General features: G+C 38.0%; 1 pseudogene; it reads left to right on the top strand.

The window, feature by feature from the left end:
- Positions 1 to 21,316: 21,316 nt before the first annotated feature.
- On the top strand, positions 21,317 to 23,486 carry LOC123811251 (annotated as a pseudogene).
- Positions 23,487 to 27,492: the final 4,006 nt, after the last annotated feature.

Raw genomic sequence — 27,492 nt, 5'->3', positions numbered from 1 at the left:
TTTTTTAGACCCCAGAGTTCATTATTTCCATAGTAAAAGTCTTTCTGATTGTCCTGACTTTTGGCCCATGACAACGGTCACCATAGCTCCTCTGTTATCACAGGGTATTACTGTTATGCATGGACCCTATACAGTCTGGTGGGCACTTGTTCATTATGGTGCAGATGCCTTCACTGATCCACACCCTGCCTTTGCTGCAACAATGTCCAACACTGGACTCCAGAGAGAGAGCTTTTTTAGGATCTACTGACATGCTCATAAGGTCATAATGAATAATAAGCAAAGGGGCTTCCAACCTTAGCCACAAACCAGGTGGCATGCCAACACAAAATGATGCCTTGGGGTTCCATCACAATCAGGGAACCTTTCCTTCACATTTCAGGGAACATAAATTCCCCTCTCTGGGCTGCTCCATACCAGGGGTGCCCCTCCCTTCTCAAACCCCACAGTCCAAGGGCACTTACAAAAGGTACCTAAGTCTTCAGCAAGCCAAAAAGATTTCTGCTCTTTCTTCTTGCAAGGAGTGAGTCCTCCTTAGTTACATAACCAGAGGGACTCCTGAAATACATAAGGAAGAGAATCTGCTCCAAGGTGACTGACATGATATTTAAATTTCATACCTTACATGCACCTTAAGTACCAACTACTTTGAACCTACCTTCAAATGCATCAGTTCCATAATACAGATTATATTATTCTTTGTTCATGTTCACAGAGACTGACTTCATGTTCGAACTTAAGCAACAACTTGATGAAATTTATTCTATTGTGACAATAAGATCCCAACAGCAAAACTCTCCCTGTCACATCACCCAAAAGCTGGCCTCTGGCACAAAATGAATGGCCTCTCTGTTCCAGGGCTGGAAAACTCAAGTCTAGAGATTATTGAAGGCCTTTGAGATCCAGGACTGGGTGGGCCAGATCCTGACACTGTTCCATACCAACAAACAAGTCCTATGTTGAAAACACAGGAACACTTAGGACAAACTTAGTTGGTGTTCTTTATCAGTTGTACAAATTTGGTCTTTTTTCATTTTGTTCCTCTTTTGTATAAGGCAATTTACAACCTCAATAAAGCAATGTGGAAACTGAAAATATCAGCTCAGTGATAAAAACTACCATTTTTAAAAAGAAGAACTCAACTCCATGGCATGCTACAGTGCTCCCACATGACAGCAGAAAATCCAAACTGGAAGCACCACAGAATATATCAGAAGACAAATGAAAGATTATGTGAAAATAAAAGGAAAGAGAAGGAATTTATTGCGATACTAAGGCATTCTAGGAAGGAAGATAAACCACCAAAAAATACTTATTGTTAAAGGTGTATAAAACCTATAAACATCACAAAATCAGGGATTTGTTCTAAAATCCCACATTGATTTGTGTCAGTCAATGATTAGGGGCAAGCTCACTTTTTTCCAAAGTGTCTTTTTATAAGATTGGCCCTAAAACAAGTAGATTTTCCATTCACTACTCATGAAGCTACTAGAGCCTAGTGAAGTTGTTCAGAAAAATTAAATAAGACAATCACTTCTTTCTCTTCATTTCCTGAGTAATCTTCAGCCCCCTACAGAATATAAAACTATTATATTTGGAATTACTAAATGAATAGAATAAAAGAAGTCCAAATTTTGTGATCCCTATTCTAAGGGAAACTATCACCAAACAGTTGGCTCACATTTCTGGCCACTTTCTCTAGCTCCTTCATAGAAATGCTACTTGTGCCTTTCCCAGAGATGCAGGAGAGCTTCCTAAATAGTTTCTAGTGATCATTTTAAATCTTAGTTCCTAAATGATGGTATAATGAAGGCTTAGGAAATACTGTCACCATCCCAAAGTCTAAAAGTGTGGCACAGAAGAAATCCAAGCACATTAAGCTAAATCCTACAGTTCTCTTCTCCTAGTTATCCCAGAGAAAATACTAAACTTCAGCACCAGGAATTTGAGGTAGTTAATTAACCTTGTTAAAACCTTGTTTCTTATAATAAATATCAACATTCACGTTATTCATTTACCTGTTTTCTAATGTACATTTTGATTTAGTTAAGAACAACAATCAATATACCTCCTGGTATCTCCCAAATTGTCACTATAGTGTGTGGTTTGGGGTAGATATTCAGTAAGTACACGTTGAATTAATTATCCTTAATGGAAATAAGAGAATAAAAGCAGTGGTTCTTATAAACTTTTGAAATGTACTACTTTATTGTCATTCATTTTGTGTATGTGTGTGTGAATATGTATTAAGTATTTTAAAACTCTTTTTTAACCTTCTAAGAATTCAACATGACCTATTTTTTAAAAAGAATTTATTCAATTATCATTGAACCCCTTATACCCCCCACCCTGCAATAACCACACTGTTGTCCATGGAGCCTTCACTGATGAGAGATTAGAATCAATTCTCAAAATTCAAAAGTTATCCCATCACTTTTAACATACAGTTATTTCAACAAGTCTAAAACTATTTGAGTCAATAGTACTGGAACTACAAAAATCTGATTTATTAACATAACTTTAAGGCTCATACTAAAACTATTTCATAACGATGACTCAAAGAATATATCAACTTAAGGAATCATTCTAAGCACTCTGAAATTTAATATACACATAGATTCTCATGGAAACAGAGTATTTCAGAATGTACTAACCCACTTATGAATCATCGGAGTACAAATAGATCCTTATATCCTTGCCCTCTCTTAAGTTGAAAATGATAATGAGATTACAATGGTTTTGAGCTGTCTTTTATTATTCTGCTTACTTTTTTCATATTATTTCCAGATTTCCATCTTCACTCTTCAAGACCCCAAATTCTTCCAAATTATATATTCTTCTTCAGCACACTTACAAAGATAAAGTTACAGAGAGTAGTACTGAAATTTGCCATCTCTTCCTTTTCACTCACATTCTTCTTTGTATACTCTTTTAATCCAAATATTTTCATATCAAAATGAAGTAAGCTGCTATATCATACATGAGCCATTTCTTTCATCACATTATGATAAATACTAAAAAGAATGGGAGATGGGGGAGAAATGGGTCATTTAGAATGCAGCATGTTGGGGTCGTAGGTTAAGAATGAGAGACAATAGGGTACAGTGTAGTTGTGGCTTGTCAGTTTTTTCCCTAGACTCCTTGTCTTTAAAGTGAAAATGGAAATTGTACTTCTACTCAGCTGCCATGAGGATTAGATGAAATGATGCATATAAGACACCTAGTTCAACCTCAATGAGCTGGTAATTCTAGCCAAGAAGACATCAGTGCTTATGGTCATGGATGGCTTAGACACCTCAGTTGGCACGTATCATTAGACCTCCTCCTCCCTCTTACTCCCTCTTATTTCTCTCTCCCTCCCTCCCTTCCTCTCTCTCCTAATGTCATTTCTTCCTCACATTTTTTGTTTCACTATCTCAACTTCTAACTCAGTTTGTTAAGTGGCACATATAAAAGTACTGTATGTTTACTTTTTCAATTAAAAAGCAACATTATGATGTGTGTTAAACCACTGCCACAAATTAGCAATGGCTTAAATCGACCCTTATCATAGCCCTAAATATGAGCAGACAAAGCCCCAAAAAGCATAGAGGAAAAGCACTTATCACAGTTGTCTAAAATGAATTGCTCCTTCTAGTGGTGCCTTTTTAGAAAGCAACATATGTTTTTTATCAATATTAAAATGGCATCACATTGTTGTAGTGTGTCAGGCACTGATCTAGGTTCAGGATCATTTCAGCATACAAGACCAAATTATGACAGGAAACTATATACCAGGCATCATGCCTCAGATGCTCTTTACATTTACCTGCAAGCTCATGGCCATTCCAAAATGAGGACACAGAATCAGCATAGTCAAGCTTCACAGAAACTCACCAAAGCAACCCAAGACAGAGCTGAGAGTCAAAACAGGTCTGTTTGATTCCAAGACCCATACTTTTCCCATTATGTCTTTTGAAAAGGAAATTAACATTCCAGGAAAAATGTTTTAGATAATTTCCTAGACAACTGAGTATAAATTTCCTTTCCCAAATCTACCATCATGACATCCTGACATTAACTTGGTGGAGTCATTTTTTTTTTACCTTACATTGACAAATTCCAACTGGAAAGCCACGTGTGGCTGACTGCAACTTGTCTTTAACCATAGGGACTGGAGTCCACTTGTTGCCCAGACAAGAATCTTGTGGCCCAGTCTACATGACTAGTTCTCCTTGTGCCTCTATTAAACTGCTTCTTCTCTGAGGTCCGCCAACACTGCTACCATCCTGCTCTTGCAGAGGCTCTCCTTCATAAAGTTTTCTTCAGTCTTAATACTAGAATTCTTTTCTTCCTTAATTCTGGCTTGGAAACAAAACTCTGAGCTAGGCTGCACATTGCAACTGTAACTCATTAGCACAGGAAGGTTGTGGGAACGTGTCCTCACCTCTCATCAGCAATTGGAATGTGGTTTCTCTTAGTGTTTAGTTTTCCACAATCTTTATGAAGTGAAATGCAATATTAGTTTCTAAGGCTTTCTCAAGCAATTGTCTTCTAATGGGAAAACTTTAACAAAAAAAGATGTGTCGCATGCCAAACATCTAACCTCACTCTCATAAATATTTATATTTTAAGCAGAGTTGAAACATCATTTGTAAGATGGATTTTTTTTTTTGGATTTCCAACAAGAAAATGCCTTGCAAGCTGAGCCCATTTCTGCAGCTCGTGGGCACAAAGCCCATGGTCATGGGCTGGGTTAGGGGTGGGGAGGAACAAAACAAAATTACTGTGTTCCAAGAAGGGATTATCTCTCAGAACTTCAATATTAACCTTTTTCCACTGAAATGGAAGATGAAAATAAATGTTGAAGAATATGGTCAGAAATGATCACAAGGTACTATTTTGTAACTAGGAGAGGTCAGTTAGTACAGTACAGTAACTGGTTTTCAAAGTGTGGTCCTTGTGCCAGCAACTTCAACTGAGATTCTGTTAGCAATGTGCATTCTCAGGCTCTGCCACAGACTTGCTGAGTCAAAATATTAAGTTAAATGATGGGGAGGTATTCTGTATTTTAACAAGTTCTTCAGGTGATTCTGATGCCCATTAAATTTTGAGAAGCATAGTGGTTTATGACCCTAGCATTAGATAACTGAGTTTGGATGTTACCTTCAATATAATATTGCATGTTCTTCTTGGTGCATGGCTTTATCTCTCAAAACCTCCTTTACCCCATTTACGAAAAGGGGGAAACATTACTTACCTCATGAGGTTGTTGTAAGGATTCATTAAGAAAATCCACATAAATTGTTTGTAAGAGTGCTTGATACAAAATAAGTATATGATGCAGTACATGCTACCTATTGTTATTTTAACTAAATTAATACAGTTTAATGTAGTAATCTAGATATAGATTGTAAATACATAAAGAAAAATAGAGTAATTGAGCAACAGTAAAAAAATTAAGAGTAACAAACAACATATATACAAAAGTCAAAAGAACATTGATTAAACTTGATTACAATAACTGAAAATCAAAATTTGTTCTCCTATCAGAAAATGATGATGGTTTTGAGGAAGCATCCAACCTGATGGACACCTCTTAGGAATCTCTGTAACTCCCCTGAGCTCCCTTTTTTTCCAGCCATTGTTGGCAGAGATTACTTAGAACAGACATCTCTGTCTACAGCTCAGTATAATACAGTGCTCAGCACCCTGCCCTTGCTGCACCTCTACCACTGGCTCTGGCCTGGACTTCTCATGGAAGGCCTGAGGAGCTGCTCAGCGTTCACCATTGTGCAGTTAGAATCACAAAGTTTGTGACCATGCTGCCAGTGTACTTACTGATGGGAGACAGGAGCCAGTGGTTAACATGTCTTCCTTTCACCCACCAGATGGACAATTCTGAGATGCATTTTAAAAGACCCTTGGAAGGATGAGGTGCCAACTCAAGAAAACATTGTTGAATTAGATTTTGTTCTTTCTCTGCTAGAGTCCCCACCCCTCTTGTACTCACACTCCCTAGGTTTACTTTCAAAATAAGCCACCTGCATCAGAAAAATGTCTTAGGCTTCATTTGGGAGCCTAGTTAACAGCCAACTTCAACCAAAAGGAATAATAACATAAAGTTGAGTTTTTTATTGCTTGTTTAGTACTTTTTGATGTAGAACAAAGATATGTAAGCTAAGACCCAAGCATGGGCTTCGAATGATTCCTTAATGCACTTCAAATTTCATCCAAAGTTTATATGCGTTTTTCTACATAGCATCTATAACAGCAGATATTCAAAGGGGTCTATGCCCACACAAATTAAATCTCTATGTTATACAGGTCACAAGACAAATTCTGTTATAATACATTTGGATGACTCTAAATTCTTTTGGCATATTTAAATTTCAAGATAGTAAAACGTACTTGAAATGGTCAGAACATCAACTTAGTTCCTGTTTTTCCTTTAACTGTTTGCTTGATTATTTACCCCAAGAAGATTTGACTCATTCATTATGTTATACATTCATCCTTGTTTTGACCAACATGGGCTTTGTCCCAGCTTTGGTCTCTACTCCTTCTCTAACCTCATGTCTTTCCACCCTTATTGATATCTGTGCTGCTGTAATAAATTACCAGACAGTGTGCGTAAAAATTATTTTATTTTTTAAATTTTATTTTAATTGTTGTTCAAGTACAGTTTTCTGTCCTTTACGCCCATCCCAGTCCACCCACCCAGCCCTCCCCACCTCCATCCCATTTCTTACCTCCCTAGTTTTTGCCCATGTGTCCTTTATACTTGTTCCTGTATACCCTTCCCCCTTTCCCCTGAAATTCCCTCTTCTCTCCCCTCTGGTCACTGTCAGCCTGTTCTCTATTTCAGTGTCTTAGTTTTGGAGGTCAGAAGTCCAAAATCAGTTTCACTAGGCTAAAGTCAGTGTTGACAGGGCTGGTTCTTCTACAAGCTCTGAGGAGATAATTTGTTTGTTTGCCTTATGCCTTTTTCACCTATAAGAGACCACCTGCATTCCTTGGCTGTGGCCCCTTCCTTATATCATTTCAGTCTTTAGCTTCTGTCCTCACTTTCTCTGTTATTAATTCTGAACCTCCTTCCTCCCTCTTAAAAGAATCCTGGTAATTACATTGAGCTGATCTGGACAATCTAGAATAATCTCCTCCTCTAAAGAATCTTAACTTAATCACATGTTCAAAGTCCCCTCTTACCAAGTAACCTAACATATTCATAGGTCCCGGGAATTAGGACATAGGCATCTTTAAGAAGTGTTATTCAGCTATGGCAGTGTTTTTTTTAATATGTCCAGAAGATTCCATCTCAGGAAATTTGAATTTGCTGCTCTCTCTCACGGGCCTCTCCTCACTCTAGTTACTTTCATGGCCAGCACTCCTCTTCACTCAGTTGTCTGCTCTAGTGTCATCTCCTCATAGAAATCATCCATGGTCATACCTTTCCACCCCTATATTTTAGAAAACTCTGTTCTGCAAAGTAAGTCTTTTAAGGAGAAGAAATGCCTTTGGAGCTAGAGACAGTCTTTGGAAGTCAATCTCAGGTACAAGTGCAGTAGTGTACTACCCAAAGTCACAAGTATGCCTTTTTTTTTGGTGTAAGTGGAGCATTAAATTATGAAAAGGGATTAATTGGTATTGGAAATGATTAGTGATATTAGCTGTATCAGACTGATAAATACTAATATCAATCTGTCCAGGCTGTTTTAACAAAATATCATAGATTGGGTACTTCATTCTCACAACAGAAACTTATTTCTCACAATTCTGGAGGCTAAGTCAAAGATCAAGGAACCAGCATATTCAGTGTCTGGTGGGAATCTGGCTCCTAGAGGCCATTTTTTCACTATGTCTTCAAATGGCAGCAGGAAGTTGGAGTTGTTCTGGGGCCTCTTTTGTACAAGCACTAGTTCTTCTCATGAGAACTCTGCCCTTATGGCCTAATCAACTTCCAAAAGCCCCACTCCAAATACCATCATAGTGGAGGTTAGAATCTCAACATATGAATTTGGAGGGACACAAGCATTCATTCTATAGCAAATTGTATGTAACAGAATGCCATCTGTTCCTTTATGTACTTTCTTGACTAAAAGGGATAATGATAATCTCTTATATTTACAATTAGAAAAAAAAGATCAGATTGTTGTACCCCTCAGATTTAAAACAAATGCAGGGCAGAGTAAGAAGATGGCTCTTAAATAATCAGATTCATTGGTCTTCAAACTTGACCTTCATAAATAATAGAAAGCAAAACACCAAGGGGGGGGGACAAATTGTCACAAATAATCCCTTCTGTCTCTGAAATTGAAACAGATCTTCCCATTTCAGGTCAATTCCTTCTGACAGAAGAGAATCTGGGTACCTTCCCATATTTCCTTTATTTTTCTGGGCAGCCACTATATACCCAGTATTTTGGTCTACCACAGAAACTCAACTTCATATTTACAGCATAACAAAGTGAGTTGTCCCCACTCTGTGCCCTCTTTCCCAAAGGTTGATTTCCATCTTACATATGTAGAAGGTGAGGACCATTATTTTTTATTTAAAGATGTGTTTATGCGGATTTTGTTTCAACGATCTATTCAATTGTAAACTGATGCTTCTTCACTTACACAAAATGGCTTTCCAGATAATTAAAATTACTTTAAAATCAACTAAATATCTTAGTTAAATAAGCAATCACCTTTTTAAAGTTTGCCCATCAAATTATACGATATCTTCTTGATATGACAAGTACTACTCCTTAACATTCCAAAATTAAATGAACTGTGGTGGTGATTTTTTTCTTATTATTTATACAGGACATAGGTGTAGATATAGCTCTATAGTGGGTGTGCCCACAGACAGAACAAAGCACAAATTTTCCTTTTTCTTTTGGCAGGTTACAATGTACATAAGAGATAATGAACACCTATAAAACACGATGCAATGGAAGCAATGTTGAGAAATGAGTGGTTATTGTAACTGGAATGCTTTGTTGGACAGATGTTTTTTTAAGAAAGTTTGTGATAAAAGAAGGGAGCATGTTTTCTGTACATTCATAAGAGGCATCTGAGGAGAAGAGAAAAATGTGGCCACACAGAGGAAACTATTTTGCACTTCACAGACTGAGTATCTTTTGACTTCCTATTGTCCATATTTCATAATTAGAAAGAGGGCACTTGGCCAGTTGATATGTTTCTCTCTCTTTTTAAAAAGGTTTTATTTATTTTTATACACACTGGAAGGGAGGGAGAAAGAGAGGGAGAAAAATACCAATGTGTGGTTGCCTCTCATGTGGCCCCCACTGGGCACCTGGCCTGCATCCCAGGCATGTGCCCTGATGGAGAATCGAACTGGTGACCCTTTGGTTTGCAGCCCACTGAGCTACACCAGCCAGAGCTCAATATGTTTCTGATAAATAAAAGAGAAAGAGTACCGATAATGGACAGGGAGGCAGGGAGTAAAATGTGGTGGCGAGTGGTCTGAACACTAGGGTTACACAAACCTGGCACCACATTTTGGCAGCTGGGAATCGTTGAGCAAGGAATTTTGCAAATATCAGTGTGTTGGTTTTTAAGATTATTATTATGGGCCCATGAGCCCTGGGAGCCAGATGTATTTTTGAATTCAGAGTAACTCAGCATTTACATGGGGAATATAATATGTATGCTGCATATTACATACCACATTGGCAAGGTCTGAGGTGATAAAACACAAATATACCATATGTTTTGGACTGTAAGACAACCCCCCTCCCCAAATTTAGCAAGAATAATGGTTGTTAATGCTGCTGTTGGGTTCTGTTTATGTTAACATTGGTGAAATATTATGTTATTTATGTTATTAAATATTTTACCACACTTTTTGCTTCAAAATTTTTTCCTTATTTTCCTTTTCTAAAACCTAGATGTGTCTTATGGTCCGAAAAATACGTTAATTGTATAGCAAAATATTCAAAGCAAGTGAAATATTCAAAGACTATAAGTAGCCTCATGTCAGTCAGTCCTGGTTTTTCTGCCAAATGACTTTGTGTTGTATTTTTGTGGACTGGGGAGTCATGCCACATCTTGCTGTGAGGAAGATGAAAAGTCCAGTGCATGCATGTACAGCAGAGTAGGCGATCTTAGGTAGGAGACACAGAGCAAATGTGAAATCTCCACTCTCTATGTTGTTATTTCATCTGATCCTTCACCAAGTCAAGATGACCTCACCTGTTGTCCTCATTTCATCTATAGTACTAGCACTCCAGTCCAAGTTATCAGCTTTCCTTATGGTCAGCCCACAATGGTTGCCTAGTTAATTAGTCCATTAATCAAGATGGCCACTCTGAGATGCTGTGGTCAGCCCCCAAATGGTTACAAACACTAGAGACTAATTAAATCTTGGCAGAAATTCTTTAATGATGTCTCATTATTCCCGGTGGAATAATGACCAGTGGATCAAGCTCTCAACTAGGTCTAGCAGCCCAGATCCCAATCTGACATCCCCACTTCTCCCAGTCATGTTGCTCTCAATTCCTAAACTTATTCTCCAGTCTTTGCCCTTTGCATTTGCTGTTCCCTGTGCCTAGATGATCTCCCACTCCTATTCTACCAGTTCTCACCCTCTCAATCCTTAGATTTGAGTTTAAAGTTTGCTCTTTGCTGCCCACTCCTGGTCATGGTGTTACTTGTACTGCTATCAACCAGCATTGTTCTTCTGGGACTCTATCCAAAGTGCTAATTGTATATATTTCTGTGATTATGATCCACAATCTCCTGATGGATTATGGTTTCTGTGAAGTCAGGGGCTGTATGTATTTTGCTCACTTTCGGATTTTAGGGCCCAGAACACCACTTGGCTTGTAATAAGTACATTTATTAAATTGAAGAAACACTGGATGAATATCTAAAGTAACTATTATTAGCCAAACACAAGTCTAGGTACCTTACTCACATTCTTTTAATTCTTTTAATAAAGACTTTAAAAAAATTTCTTATAAGCTTCATTTTGACCCTGTCACCCTGTCTCAGAGTGGCTACTACCATTATTTTGCAAATGTAATGGCCAAGTCTGAGAAAAGACAAGTCTCTTGTAAAACATCACAGGGTAAGTGTGGTATGAATTCAGGGCTGGGACAACAGTCTGTCTGAATCCCAAGCCTGTGAACCTTCCCATCCAACACATTGCCAAGGAGCCAATGCCAGAGCCAGGATGGAAGTGAGGAAGGTACCTCTGTAGATATTGTCAAAGATGAAACTGTAGCAGAACTTAACTCACAAATTGGAGTGAAGATCTGGTTCAATATTCTTAGAATTAAAGTGTTCCCTATCCAGGTAACAGAGCTTACAAAAAGAAATTCTGGTTAAGCTCCCTGTGCCCAAGGCCCATGGCATTTTCTTCTCTGTGGATGTGTTAGAAAGAGCCATAAGTTATAGAAGCACAGGGCAGCCTCACTTTCTAGCAGAAAAGATGACATTGTTCCTTTTTGGAAGCACTTGTCCTTATTTGGAAGGTACTGTCAACCCAAGGTACCTTTCCCACTGATTCACAAACTCTGGCATTACCCTCATGGTAAGCAAGGATACAGCATTATTCTACATTTCTCTTTTAACCCTAAAACAAGTTTTCAATATTTATTATTTCAGGAGTTGCCTGTTCTGAGTGAGGTGTTGTGTTCTTTTCTTACAAGAATTCAGTGAATGTTTTGATTTCTTATTAAGGTAACAGTTGATGACAGTCTTTTAATCTCTATCAGAGACATCATTATAATTATCAATTTCTTTACCAGAATTATAAATGCCCTACCTTTTTCCTTATGTGCATAAATTATACATCAAAAGTTAGAAATACATATTAAACCTATGAATCAAAAACTTTCAGAACCACTTGTTTTTAAATAATTCCTCTTAATTATCAAACCTATTGAAAATGTAATGTATATCTTATATCTTTAAAGAAAAAGGAATGAATGACAAGTTATCGCTTTTGCTATGTATGTGTAATCATTGAATAACACTCTACAATGTAGTTACTTTAAGACAACTTATGCACTAACAATCTAGATGTTAGGATAAATATGATTATCATATTGTTATCATTTGTCCAAAGATGTGCACACAACAGAAGAGATGAAAATGGGGAAATGTCTCAGAAAGCAGTTCGAGAAAAATCAAGACAAATTTCATCTGTTTCTAATGGCAGTGTTGGGCTGAACAAATAAGTTGGATTAACCCTGAAATGAAACCTTGAGATATTGAAATGATTAAGACAGATGAATCTGAATTTAGTACTGTTCTGGAATGTTACTGGAATGTACTGTTTAGAAATGTTCTGGAAAGAAATTTCTTTAAAAAATTTAATGGTCAATATGCCACAGGCTTTCCTCCTGAGCAATTTGTTGTTTTGGTCCTGGCCACAGGATCAGCTGGCTCCCTTATGTCTCAGAGTGGCAGCTTCAGTCATTACAAAATGAGGACAGCCAGCCTATTGTCCGAATTAAATGATGAGATCATCCAGGCACTGACTAAAGTGGTGAAACTATTCCTTCACAGAATTTTCTGTAACATTATCTATTAGATAATTTGGAACTTTACTAATAAAATAAATTCAAGTCATATCATGAACTCAGGTTCTGTCCAAGATACTGTGTAAAAGATAATGATGACAAATGTCATCTGGTTATAACTCTTCCCATCAAGCCTTGGTACAAATAATCTCTTTTTCCCTACCACTTATCTCATAGTTAGATTAAAACTATATGTTATTATATAGTGGCCTTACTCTCCAGCTCCAGAGGACTGATCTAAGGGTGGACAATTGAGTTAAACTGGGCCAGTGAGAACCTTCCCCCGAATGTGTGGACATGGAGCCAGAGAGAGCGTAACTGAAGTCTCTCCCCAGGGGCTGAAATAGCAAAATGTGAAACTGAGAAGCTAAAAATAGCCAAGCCAGTCACCTGGGGTGCTTGTGCAGTGAGGCTGCAGGATAGAGACAAGCTATGGTTGAGTTGAGGTCTGTTACTTGCAGCCACAGGGCTCCTAAAATTCTCCCTGAAAATTATGGTTCCTGGAGAATCATCCTTCATTGAATAATAACACTATTGATAAGACTTTTAAATATACAAAGACATGATGTGCCCCAAAATATAATGCCTATAACCTGGTCATTTGACATTTGTGTTATATAATCAAATGAAACTTCCAAAATATTAAGATGATTCTTTGAGGTAAAAAATAAGGATAAATATACCAGGTGCTAGATAAAATGTTACTAAATTCTTGTCTAAAATTGGTTGATTAAATTTGGTTGATTTTATATTTGACTCAAAGGAGCATTTATTTTTTTTTATTTCCCTTCCCCATCTTAATTATTGACAATCTTTTTTTCTCCAAAATAAAAGTTTTATATTCATTCAGTCATAGCTGAAGGTAGCCATACAGAAAGATATTAAGTCATATGTGATATTTTAGAGGAAAATCATAAGTATGCCAAGACTGGTAGCATGTTCCCTGTGTGTGTTACATGCCATTGACCTTACTCTGACTCCCGGTGAACCCATGAATGAGTGATATCCACAAGGTCTGTTCCTCAGGTGTCCTGCTTAGCTTCTGTAGACTTATGCCTAAGGCTTCTTTTATGGAGTCAATCCATCTTACATTTGGTCTTCCTCTTTTCCTGTTGCTTTTTGTTTTACTCCACATTATTGCCTTTTTCAAAGAGCGCTGCATTCTCATGATGTGCCTGAAGTGAGACAGCTTCATTTATGTCACTTTTGCCTCAAGCAATGTTTCAGGCTTAATTTTCTCTAGGATCCAGTTGTTCATCTTTCTGGAAGTCCAGGGTATCTGCAGAGCTCTTCTCCAACCATATTTCAAATGAGCCTGTCTTTTCCCTTATCAGACTTCTTCTCTGTTCAATTTTCACATCTGTACATAGTAACTGGAAACAGGAAGGTGTGGATGACCTAAGCTTTAGTCTCTAATGACACATCTTTACTCTTGGTGCCCTTTCCCAATTCCTCAATTGCTGCCCTTTGGAACTTTAGGCTTCTCTTGATTTCTTGACTTCAGCTCTCTGTTTGAATTGATGACTGAACTGAAGTAAGCAAAATCTTTAACAAATTCAATGTCTTTTTTTTCAATGTTAAAGTTGTATATTTATTCTATAGTCATGATTTTTATTGTCTTAAGTTTTAAATGCAGTCCTGTTCTGTCACTTTATTCCTTTACTTTCAACAGAGTTGTTTCAAATCATTGCTGCTTTCTACCAATAATATGGTGTTATCAGCATACATTAATTCATTGAAATATTTTCCACCAATTTTCATCTCTCTTCCCTTTGAGTCTAGCCAAGTTTTTCATATGATTTGTCCTCTCATGCTATTTAATTTAGAGATAAAGTAGGACCTATTTGTAGGGGTAAATACAATGAAACAATTCTAAGTTATATACCCAGAATTAAAAGCTAAGCACATAATATGGTAAAAGTTAATTATATCAATATGTAGCTCCAAATAAAAGGCAGTATCTTATTAAAGTGAAACACCCAGGGAGTTTGTGTGGTAGTATAAGATCCCATAACTATATTGTTAATTGCTGAAAACCATTATGCTCTTCAACTATAATGAAACCACAAAAATAGTAAGTGGCATTTAAATAGTACATTTTAAATGCATTATCATAATACTTCACTATGGGTACTGTGGATATTCACACTTAACGGAACATTTTCTCAAATTACCTCATGGGAAACTCACAAGAGGTCCTATGAAGTCAGCTGGTCAGAGATGCTCCTCTCCACTTACTGTTCAGAAAGATCAGATGCCTAAGGTCACACTATTGTCCATAGAGAGTCAGACCATACATGGGTCCTGTAGCAGTTTCCACATTCTATTTTGGAGATAAGTGATCCATATAGTTTGTTATCCCATATGGAATGCATGTTACTTTTTTGCAGGTAGGATAAATGAGCTGTAGGTCCTCGAAAAATCCTCTCTGAAAATATCATACTTCTTCTACAATCATTCAGAATCAAGAACATTAGAATTACAGTAATTATTTGAGTTTATCTTTCATTTATATTGCAATTTATAATTTGCAAAGTCCTTTCCTATACATCAGATCATTTGAAAATCACAACTTCATCAGAGAGAAAATAAAGGCATTATATTTGATTCTGGCATAAAGAAAGAAATCTGTGACCAGAGAGGTAGAACAAGTCACCCACATTTTCTAAGCTAGGAATGACAGAGGGAAAATACAAAGTAGGCCTTCTGATACAAACTCAACACTGTTTGTAATAAAACTAATAAAGCCCCACCCTTCCCAACTTTCTTAAAAGAGGTCATTACCCATGCAAATATCATTTTATGTCTAAAAACTTTATTAGATGCCAATCACAGATGAGGATACAGAGTGGTTGTTAATGTCAAGGATGCAAGAAGTGATTGTCAAAGTCAGATTTCTAACTCTGAAGACCCCTGCTTCAATTCCATTTTCCAGAAGTTCATGGCCATATATGTGGTGAAGCAAAAGTGATACTGAAGTGACAAAAGTATTGGTTTGAGTGTTAATCTCACTTGAATTTAAATCCTCACTCTGACCAGCTCTGTGATCTTGCACTCATTATCTTTTGCTTCTTTGAGCTGTGGTTTTCTCATTTTAAATGTTGAAAAGAAAATTTACACTTAGAGATTTTTTTCTGAAGATTCAATGAGATAAAGCGTATGTAAGTCTTTAGCATAGGACCCTATACCTAATTTTAAAAAATGCTTGAATAATAGCCTTAAAAGCAAAGAGCCTTTCTCTATATGTCATGTTTAAAGAACCAAGAAAGCCCAAAGAATCCAAGAAATTTACAATTGAACTCTTATCTAGATCCAGTTTTCTCCAAAGCTCTACTTTTCCTTCTTGTTCTCTGGGTCAAATAGCGACACCTCTATTTCCAGAAGTCACTTTCCCTCAGCAATTTCATACTCAGCCTCTCTCAGCCATCTTTTTCTCTCTCAACAACCATTAACAATTTACAATGTAGAAATATAGATCAGTCAAGCAAGAAGAAGAAAAGGCTGTCTACTCAAGAGTTTGTTATAGCAAAGGGGGTCAGCCATTAACTATCACCTGTGTTTTGGCAGAGATTTAAAAACCAACAGGAGAGTGAAAAATATTTATGATGGAAATGGTAATGTTCAGCATATTTCATAAGTGTCCTAATTGGGGGATGCTGGCATGTGGCATCCAGAGGCAAACTAGCTAGAAGAGGGGCATACCACGTAATTGATTAGTTGTGCATATTAAGCTCTCTTTGCTTGATCTTGAACTGGAAATAGAAACAAAATTTAGGATGTTGTCAGTTATTAACCAATTCCTGGCCATTGGGATTAGTATTTGGCTTTTTGGAATGTTGTTAGAGATGATGGTCTGACTTAATGAAAGTCAGAGTTAGAGATAGCAGGCTAGCTTTCTGAGCTGGTTACTAAAGAGAATAGGTTTCTTTCCTGGGCTGGTGGTTGCAGATTATGAGCCAGAGTTCTGTTTTTATATATGGTTTGGAAGTTGTCCAATAATATATTCAGTCTCTGAATAGAATGCCATGAATTCTTCCTATGTAGGACTTATTTCATGGGCTTTCATCCATTTCCACACCCACCAGCCTGTCCCAATACATACTTTCAGCTCACTGTGCCCTTACAATTATCTCAAAAAGACTGGATAACACACTTCTTTGTCTTGTCTAAAACCAAGTTCTGTCTCCATAGTATGCCTTCCAATGTCATCTCAAGCTAAGCCTAGAGGTCATCTAGCCTAAAGTACAACAGCTCCAGCTCTGGAGGGGACAGTAAATTTCAGCTGGTAAAACTTCCAGCAAGCTCTCCAACTCTCTGGACACCAGTTTTCACAGATAAGTGATGCAGACACCGGCTTGCAGTGTCCACATCATTATGGATGACAGGAGACATTCACACAGACTACCGAGTCCGGTGGAGGAAAAGGGACAGCATGGTTTTTCTCTCAAGGGGACCAAAAGCCTGGCCTCCACCATGACAGGTCTTTATTGGGTTTCTCCACCCATTACAAGATGGTCCTCATTTACTATGCACAGATTTGCTTTAGATGGTTACCTTTTACAGAAAACAAAGGAGCCAATGCTGCTAATCACATCACAGAAGAGGGATATTTGCAAATGAAAAGGCAAAAGTAGTTGGACCAGTTACACTCATCCTTGGAAGGTTTAGCATGGATTTTAGGAAGTTGCTTTGCAATAAATGTTCTCAATTCAGGGTGAGGGAGTTTTAGCAAAAAGCAAGACTCATAGTGGCCTAGGTACATTGCAGGCCTGATTCTCCACAGGAGAACCTATCCATGGGTGTGGGTCCTGTGCATCTCTGAGTGGGAGCTGGGCCCACACCACACAGGATGGTCTACTACAATAAGGATGAGGAAAGCAGTGGAACCTTGGTCATTGTCCCAGGGCTATACACAAGTAAGGGTTTATCATCCTGCCTGGTCCAGCTCCTTCCCTTTCATCTCTACAACTCAGTTTCTGACTAGCCCTGGCAGGTCCATTTCCAGTACTATTTCCTCCTTCTTTTTCATTGCATGTCATCCATCTTTCTCAACTCTAGAAGTTTTAGAAAATGACAAAATTTCAGCAAACACTTACAGACTTAATTTCCTCCTAAACACATACCTTGTTATGATGTTTATCTCAAGTCAAATCCAATAGATTTAATGGTTTGAACTCATCTCAATATTTGGGAAAGTACAAGTGGCCATTCACATGCATGGAGGGTAGCATGGGTAACTTAAAATAACTAAACTCTTATCAGCATTTAAAGAGAAGCATACTTTTACATCCATGGAAGCCATGGAAGCCTCTGCTCTCTGGAGCATCCTCAGTGTCATTCAGTGGGCTCTACTGGTCCTAGGTATAGTCCAGTCTTTCAATTCAGGTCCTGCAGAAAGTGCCATCACATGTAACAGAAAAAAAAATAGAGCAGAACTGAAGATCACTCTAGGCATTGTGTGAACTGACACAAGGCAGCACTTTGAAAGCATCTGACATTTAGGAAATTCACTCTGACTTTTGGCTTCCTCTGCTTCAGAAAGAGGGTCAGAAATCTCCCCAACACACATCTGTGGACTGCAGATAGGAGATAATATTTTCAATTTATAGTATTTTGCTCACTATTTCTTAGGGTTTGTTTGTGCAGGAGGTGGAGAAGCTGAGAGGAGAAAATGGGTAAAGATCACAAATGAAGAGAAAAAGTAATTTGGGGGGTCAAAGGTCATTGTTTAATGTGACAAAAGAATACATTTTAATTTTAAGAAATTATATCATCTGTGTTTTGTATGAATAGCTTTTTCCAGAGAGAAATCTTTTGATATTTTGGTTTAAAAATATTCCAGAGTTTTAAAGGTAAACCAGACATGCACCAAAGCTAGTGAGTCCGTGGGCATATATATCTCACTGGTTTTCTTCCCCAGGCCTGAAGCCCAGCTCAGGGCAGAGATGCCCACACTTCCTTCCTTGAGCCTTCTTGACTCAGCCTGGAAGAATATAGAAAGACCTCACTGAGCTTATCAAACAGCAAACAAGGAGTCTTCTCTAAGAGTTTGTACTAATAAAAAGATGTTTCACCTGCGTGGGAGACACCCTACTGTTTTGACCTTCAGGACAATTGGATGTAAAACTTTAAGTAAACACCTTCCTGACACATATTATAGGGACTTGGTGGGAGGCATAGCCATTAATCAGAAGAGCCCTAGGAGACAGGGTTGCTGATGGAGCCCTGGGAAGATGACTTGGTCCTCTGTAGTTCTCTCTTTCTTCAAATTAAAACCCAGAGAAATCAAGGAGAGGAGCTCCACTGGGTTCCTGTCAGCTTCCCAGATGAAAAGGAAGTTTCACCTGCATGTGCTAAGAGAGTTCAAGTGAAGGATGCCATGACTACTTTTGTTTTCATTTTCCAGGAAGCAATGAGAAAACAAAGCCCAGAGGTAAACTGGCCCTTTCAAGTGACCCTAGGAACAGATAAAGCAAAACTCAAGGTGACAGGGCCAAGACTAGGACATTCCAGGTGATACCATGTGTTCCCTACACATGTGGCCAAGAGTAATGTTGGTGAGATGACACACAGAGAGCCCTTGAGAGAGGCATAGCTGTAGAGGTGGGAATTGGGTCCTAGTGGGGTAAGTTTTGCAATGCTTGAGACTACTTATAGAATTGTTCCTAGTTTGGGGCCACAGAGACCAAAGGTTGAAGGTAAGGGCTTTGGATTCAGACTGCCTGTGTATGAATACTAGCTCTGCTACCTGATGGAAGTGACATCAACCCTGCATGCCCTATTTCCTTGGTTATTAAATAGGTTTAGAGACAGTAGTAACCAGCAATTCAATGTGTTTTTTTTTTTGTTTTTGTTTTGTTTTTTTTTGCCAGGATCAATGTTGGATATTATTATGACAGAATCTGAAACCCAGACAATAAGGTGATGGGTGATTTCATATCCTGAGTCATTTCTAAGATAGAGAGAATTAAGTCAGTCAGGAAGGACTGTTATGCTCTGGGTTAATGATATGACATAAGTAAAATTAAAAAACAGCACTCAGTTTGAAAGTAGTCCTTTCACTCTTCCACAGTGAAGGGAAAAACATGAGTACTTAAATTTTATAATTGGTGAAATGGATACTACCCTACCAAGGATTAAGTGAGCTGGCAACATACAGAGCAGAAAAAGAAATGAAAGCTTAAAGCTCAGGGATAGAAAGTAATGGCTATTCAAAACCATTCTCCAGAAGGCTCTGTCAAACATCAGTGTAACATTGAAATGCCTCTTATTTTCCTCAGCTTGACTTCTAAACCCCTAAGCTCAAGTTTTCACAACTAAACTCATATACAAATTGAACTACAGGAGACATCACAAGAGAAGAATTAGTTAACTCAAATTTGGACTTTTAATGGTGTTAGATGTTCCCAATTCCCATGGTGCTAAGTCACATGGTTTAGTTGAGTTAATAGCCATGGTGCAATTGCCCTTGGTTGTGAAAGGGTTGCTGCTAGTTATTTGTAAGTAAATGAATGGATCAAAAAACTATGGTAAATTTGCATGATGGAATACTACACAGAAGAAAGAAAGAAGGAGCTCCTGCCCTTTGTGACAGCATGGATGGAACTGGAAAGCATTATGCTAAGTGAAATAAGCCAGGTGGTGAAAGACAAATACCATATGATCTCACCTATAAATGGAACCTAATCAACAAAACAAAAAGCAAGCAAAGTATAACTAGAGACATTGAAATTAAGAACAAACTGACAATAACCAGAGGGGAGATAGGAAGGGATAATGGGGAGGGAAAGGGGAAGGGTTTTCATAAACATCTATAAAGGACACATGGACAAAACCAAAGGTGGGTAGGATCAAGAGTGAAAGGTAGGGATGGCTGTGGTGGGGGAAGTGGTAGGAACAAAATGGAGACAACTGTACTTGAACAATAATAAAAAAGTAACCCTTTTCAAAACAATTTCCTGCCCACTGTATGATGATGATCTGTCTCCAAAAAAACACCTATACACTCGTTTCTTGCAAGTTAAATGGGAAGGAATTCATTTTGTCAAACTTAAGTTTTGCATTTTTTTACTTCAAACTGCACACCATTTTTCCCTTGAATATAAGATAAATGCTTATCCAGATTATCTATGATTCAACTTATGGTATTTCATTGAGAGTAGATGCAAACGCTGAGCAAATCAGATACATAGAGGTCTATTAGAGACTCTGAGTGAGAAATTAGCTTGTGTATTAACTACATCATGTATAGAGCCTTAGCTTTCTGCTGACAGGAACTTCCTTTATGACTTAACAGCTAAGGTTCATTTCTAATTCATTGCAGTTTTTTGTTGTTTCTATTTTGGTAGTAGTGCCCCTCTCCCAACTAAATACTTTAAATAAAAGTCATTACCATATCCCTGAATACATACTCTTAGAAGCAAAGTTGCAGTAGACCCATCAGCCTGGTCTCTCAAAAGTCATCCTCAGACCCCTCTTCCACCTAGGCTCCCATCAGGAGCTAAAAACCACAAAATCATGGTGGCTTGATAGGTCCCATGTGACCCAGGTCCAGCCAAGGATGTAAGATGCAGTTGTCAGCTGGAGGAATTGAGAAAACTCTCATAGAGTGTTATTGCACTTTCCTGCACTGCCTCCACAGCCAAGCAGGGATAGGTAGAGGTGGTGCCGTTTCCAACAGCTCCTACCACATTGTCAGGGCTCCTTCCTGGCACCACTGGTGTGGTCATAACCTGGCCTAGGGACTAAAAGGCCAGTTGTTGTGGTGTTAGTAAAACTCAATGTGCACCCTGCCAAGAGATGGAGGTGTCTTTGTCTGTGTGCAGGGATTGCAGCACTGGAGAGGCAGGTGATCCACCCCCAGAATATGATGGCTGCAGCTTCTTTTGCCAATATAGTAAAGAGTTATCTTGTCCAGTTGGCTTGGATAAGATGTTGGTAGATGGTATTAGTGATGTAACCATTACTAATGATGGTGCAACCATCCTGAAGTTACTGGATGTAGGGCATCCTGCAACTAAAGTTCATCATGAGCAGTTGATCTGCAAGACAAAGAAGTGGGAACCAAAACTTTCTGTAGTTATTATTGCAGCAGAACTAAAAAAAATGTGGAAGAACTGGTCAGATTGAAAATTCATTCCACATCAGCTATTATGGCTGTTGACTGTTTGCAAGGTAGCAGTGTGTTATATTACTGTAAATCTAATCATTAACACAGATGAACTTGGAAGAAATTGCCTGATTAATGCTGCTAAGACATCAGTGTCATCCACAAATCATTAGAATAGTGATTTCTTCACCGAAGTACATGCTGTACTTGCAATTAAACACACAGAAGTTAAGAGGCACCCCTCATAAGTCAGTTCCATTGCTATTCTGAAAGCCTTTGGGACAAGTCAGATGTATAGTATGCTCATAAATGTCTATGCTGAACTGTGTGGTGGGATCCCATGGCATGCCCAAGAGAACAGTTAATGCAAAAATTGCTTGCTTTGACTGAGAGGCTGCAGAAAATAAAAATGAACCTTGGTGTACAGGTGGTTATTATAGACCCTGAAAAGTTGCACCAGATTAGACAGAAAGAATTGGATATCACCAAGGAGCTAATCCAGAATGTCCTGGCAATTGGTGCCAACCTTATTCTAACCACAGGTGGAATTGATGCTATGTGTCTGAAGTATTTTGTGGAGACTGGCACTATTTAGAACAGTTTTAAAAAGGGACCTTAGACACATGGCTAAAGCTTCTGAAGCAACTATTTTGTAAACCCTGGCCAATTTGGAAGGTGAAGAAACTTTTCAAGCTTCAATATTTAGATGAGAGGTAGTTTAGGAGAGAATTTTTGATGATGAACTGATCCTGCTCAAAACACTGAGGCTCGTACACCTGTGTAGAAGACCATTCTATATGGCATGGGCCCAGGTCCCACTCATAGATGCACAGGACCCACACCCACGGATAGGTTCTCTCATAGGGAATCAGGCCTGCAATGTGCCTAGGCTGTTTTGAGACTTGCTTTTGCTAAAACTCCCTCACCCTGAATTGAGGCAGCAAACATTTACTGCAAAGTAACTTCCTAAAATCCATGCTAAACCTTCCAAGGATGAGTGTAACTGGATCAACTATTTTTCCCTTTTCATTTGCAAATATCCTTCTTCTGTGATGTGATTAGTGGCATTGACTCCTTTGTTTTCTGTAAAAGGTAACTACCTAAATCGAATCTGTGCATAGTAAATGAGGACTATCATGTAATGTGCTGCATGGTTTCTCAACTCAATAAAGCCCAGTCATGGCAAGGGCTGCAGCTTTTGCTCCCCTTGAGAGAAAAGCCATGCTCACCCTTTTACTCCACAGGACTCAGTAGTCCGTGTGAATGTCCCATGTCTCATGCTCAATGTGGCAGACCCCATGATTCAGGGTCTGCATCATACCTGAATCAATTATCTTATGTGGGATGAATGATTTTATGTGTGATGAGATGGAGCACACTTTATGTGATGCTCTTTGTGTAGTGAAAAGAATTTTGGAGTCAAAATCTGTGATTTCAGGTGGAGGTACTGTAGAAGCAGCCCTTTCATATACCTTGAAAACTACAAAAACACTATGGGGCCTTGAGAACAGCTTACTTTTGTAGAGTTTGCAGGGTATCTTCTTGTTATTCTTATTATACTGGCAGTTAATGCTGCTCAAAGCTCCACTGATATGGTTGCAAAGTTAAGAGCCTCTCACAATGAGGCTTAAGTTAACCCAAAACATAAAAACTTAAAATGGATTAGCCTAGATCTCTGGTCACTGGTAAACCTCAAGAAAACAAACAAGCAGGAGTACTTGAACCGAGTTTGAAATTTTCTATAGAAGCTTCAATTACCATTCTTTAAATTGTTATCTTATTAAATTATATCCAGAAAGCACAGATGATAAGCATGGAAGTTATGAAGATACTGTTTGTTCAGGAGTTCTTGATGGCTGATCTTATTTATCTTTTATTTATAACAGTGTAATATGTAGTTGTCTTATACCTTATATATTACACATTAAAGTACAACCAGTTGTATAATAAAAAAGTCTTATTGATGAGTCTCTTTGACAAAAGGAGAAAAAAAATGGAAAACATCACTTACCAGAGGATAACACCTTAGCCCTTGTACCTTTTGGGATGGAATATAATTTCTGTAGCTTTGACCTCAGTCTTCTATGAGGAAAGAAGCTTCCAGGAAAAAAAAAGTAATTACCATCCTGCTAAAGTAGCTCTAGCAGATATATGGGAATAAACTTGAGCCTTCAGGAAGGTGAGCAGCCAACATATCACTAGGATTCCAGTTCAGGACTTCTCACTGAGTAAATAATAAATGAGCTTTTTAAAGCTACTGTCAGTTGGGTTTTCTCATCCTAAAAACTCATCCTAAAGCAATCTAATTTTAATCTTGGCTTCCTTTTTATTTGACTTTAAAATTCAAAGTTTTGAAACTAAGTATAATGTTACCTATTTGTCACCCATGCATCTTTATTTATTTGTTTATATGTACTTGTTCATTCCTAAGTAAGTGTATGGAAAATGTGTTTGCATTGAATTTTAGGTAAATTATAGTGAGCACAATTCAGTTGTCTCTGTTTTCAAAGACTAACTTAAAATACTCCTCCATTTAACTCTCAGGTGGAATCTAGTTCCTCATAGAACCCAAATAAGCTGTGAAAAATTTAGAAGTACTGAAGAGGAATCAAATGCAAAGGCAATATAAGAGTGGAACAGAAAGTGATGGTATTCAGAAAGATAGAACCTATGGGAATGGGAAGGAGGGCAACAAATGAAATACTATCAATATAAAATTCCACTTAGAAATTAGCATCCCCAGAATGATTAGCATCATTCTGATCTGGGTAGAAAAAGAACCTTGTAGTAAGGTTATGCACAGATGAAAAGAAGGTCACCCAAGGCTGACAAGATCCCAGAACTGAGGATCTGAGGATTATATGACTATTAAAAAGTCCCCAGGAGTAAGCAAAGAAGGAATAAAAGCAGGAAAGTCCTACCCTGTGGGCAAATCAGAGTCCCAGTGAAATGCCACTCTTGAGGAAAGCCAATATCCATGATTTGATTTCTACCTGCCTTACTGCATGACTCAACATAGTACGATAGAGATTCTTTGGAATGATAAGAGACTTATCTTCTTAAAAAAAAGGTACGTAATAATGGGTAAATGTAAAGCAGAGCAAGGATTGCATATGGAGCTTGGCTAGCACCTTTTTTCCTTGATGATAGAACAGTGTCTGGTTCTTTTTCACATGAAAGGTGCTACCAATGTTGTGGATATTATTATTTTCTGGGAAACTTTAAGAATTTGTCACTTTCTTTCTACCCTTTTGCCTTTCTGGCTGACCTGTGTCATCTCTTTCCTTGTCTGTTTATAATTAGGGTACTCATGAAATCCAGGCAGCCTGGATTTTCTATCCCAGGTGTGCATATCAGCACATACTGTGACCATCTGTGAGATGAATATTAACAAATGCTGAAAAATTTAACTGTTCTCTTCTTTTCTCATCCTCTCTCCAATGCATATTATTTAACTCTTGTTCAACACTCTCTTGCACACACTTTCCTGACTGTACAATTTTAGTCACCAAGAAACATTTTGGTGATCAATCTGAAGTTGAAGTTATTGACTTCATTATTGATTTATGAATTGATATAATATAATATAATTGATTTCATTGTAAAAGGTTACAAACCAATTTCCACTTTTTCTTTTTTCTCTTGGGGATATTGATCTCATGAACTATGTTGTGACCATTGGTAACTTTCCTTTTCAAAAAGTTAAAATAAATATTTAGTCCCCGTAATGCACTTTGATGAGAAGTAAAACAGGGAAACAGGACAGTAGAACTCTGGAGTACTTGCCACAATATGTGTTTGGACAGCTGGTTTCCTACTCTTTCCCATGGTACCATGCTTTTCACTGCACCTCAGCTACCCATTCATACCTGCACTGCACTTAGAGTGTATTGACTGCACATCTTAGGGAGAGCTCTCAGTCTCTCTGTGTCTCTGTGTCTCTCTCCCATATTTATCTCTATCATCTCATCTTTCTTTTTCCTTCTTCACCTTTTGATATTTTTGCTGTTATCATACTTAAACACTCACATTATTAAAGAAAAATCTATCGCTGAAAGAGTCCACACATAAATGCTTCAAAGGACTCAGTCATGTCTATTCAGATAAAGTTAAATTTGGGTTAAAATTGTCTATGCAAATGTTTCTAATAAAAGTTGTGGAGAACTTTCTAAATGAGATTGCATAAGATTTATTACCAGAATATGCCATATTTGTTCAGCTGAAACTGTGCTAGGTTGAGAGCAAGTTTATATGCTTTCCACTGGTTTCCTCAAATCATTAGAATTAGAATTATCTTTTGGATTAATGCTTTCTTTTTTTTTTAATTTATTTATTTTTTTTAGAGAGGGAAGGAGGGAGAAAGAGAGAGAGAGAAACATCAATGTGCGGTTGCTGGGGGTAATGGCCTGCAACCCAGGCACGTATCCTGACTGAGAACTGAAACTGTGACACTGATAAATGATTTCTTAAATTCTGTGTATGTCCATCTTGAATTTTCTAGGAAAAAGGAAAAGTAAATAATAATTTCCTGTGCTTTAAGCTGTTTATATGTTGTTGTTTTTTTATGTTGGTGCTTATTATAGTAATGCATTATTAATATAATTAAAACAATTTAACAAACCAGATTTTTTAAATAATATATTATTTATTTATTCTTAGAGAGGGGGGAAAGGAAGGAGAAAGAGAGGTAGAGAAACATCAATGTGTGGTTGCCTCTTGCGCACCGCCTACTGGGGACATGGCCTGCACCCCAGACATGTGCCCTGCTTGGGAATCGAAATGTGACACTTTGGTTCACAGGCTTGAGCTCAATTTACTGAGCTACACCAGCCAGGGCCAGAATTTTTTTTTAAAAAGGCTTGAATCATCTGATGTAATCTGAGAAATCACCAGCATTTGTTTTACAAGTGAACTAAAAGTAAAAAGACTAAGTAATGCTGGTTTACATTTCATAATGAATAATATGCTGAGAATAATTAGCTGTCATTGAAGAATCAACCACAAAACAATCAGTAGAATTAATACAAGACTTTTTATATAAATATTATTCATGAATTCTGACAGAAACAAAGACATTTTGTAATGATCATAATTATGATCAATATTTTAAATCATTAATCTTTACCAAAATGTGGTTAATCTGCACTGTACATTGCAAGCTAAGTTTAATAGGAAAATGATGGGACTAGTGGTATATTTCTTTATATATTAGAAATAAACCTTTAGTTCCTTGTTAAATTTTTTAAACTTTTCAGAGTATTTATTTATAATTATACATGATCCAGTGAAAAAGAAGATGCTTGCTCTTCATCAATTTAAAGATAAAAAAGTAGGGTGAAGGAAGATGGTGGCTTTGTTGGAGCGAGTGTAATCCCCTTCCTCTATGCAGGGAAGAGAAACTCTCGGACCTGCAGAGGAACAGAGCAAGGGGCCTAGGTTATCGCAACATTTATGAAAACAGGACGCCAAAACTTATAGCGGACATTGAAAAACCAGATGGTAAGGAGATTGCTTTATAATAATAAGGACCCATGGATCAGCTCGGGGACCAGGGAGGTCGCAACCCCCAGGCCCAGTGCTCCCCGGTCTGCCTCAGGGCACCCAGGAGAGTGGAGTCACTGCTCCCTCCCCGGACAACAAGGATTGAGCAGCACCAGGTGAGGCCTTGTTGCTTGAAGGCACAGAGAGGGGAGTTAGATTGAGAGACAGTCACACAGGGACTGCAAGTAGCCACACATAGCCCTGAGAAGGGTGAGTGCCCCCAGCCTGTGCAACCAAGGGCAGCCTGGCCATGTTCCCACACCCCGAACCCGGTGAGAGTGTGGTTGTGTGGAAGACCTAGACCCCACAGCACTGAACTAGGAAA

This window comes from Phyllostomus hastatus, unplaced genomic scaffold, assembly GCF_019186645.2.
Source record: "Phyllostomus hastatus isolate PE091 unplaced genomic scaffold, TTU_PhHast_1.1 phas_scaffold_78, whole genome shotgun sequence".
NCBI classification, from domain to species: Eukaryota; Metazoa; Chordata; class Mammalia; order Chiroptera; family Phyllostomidae; genus Phyllostomus; species Phyllostomus hastatus.
Note: the sequence above shows the minus strand (reverse complement) of the source record. Positions and strands in the feature narration are given on the sequence as shown.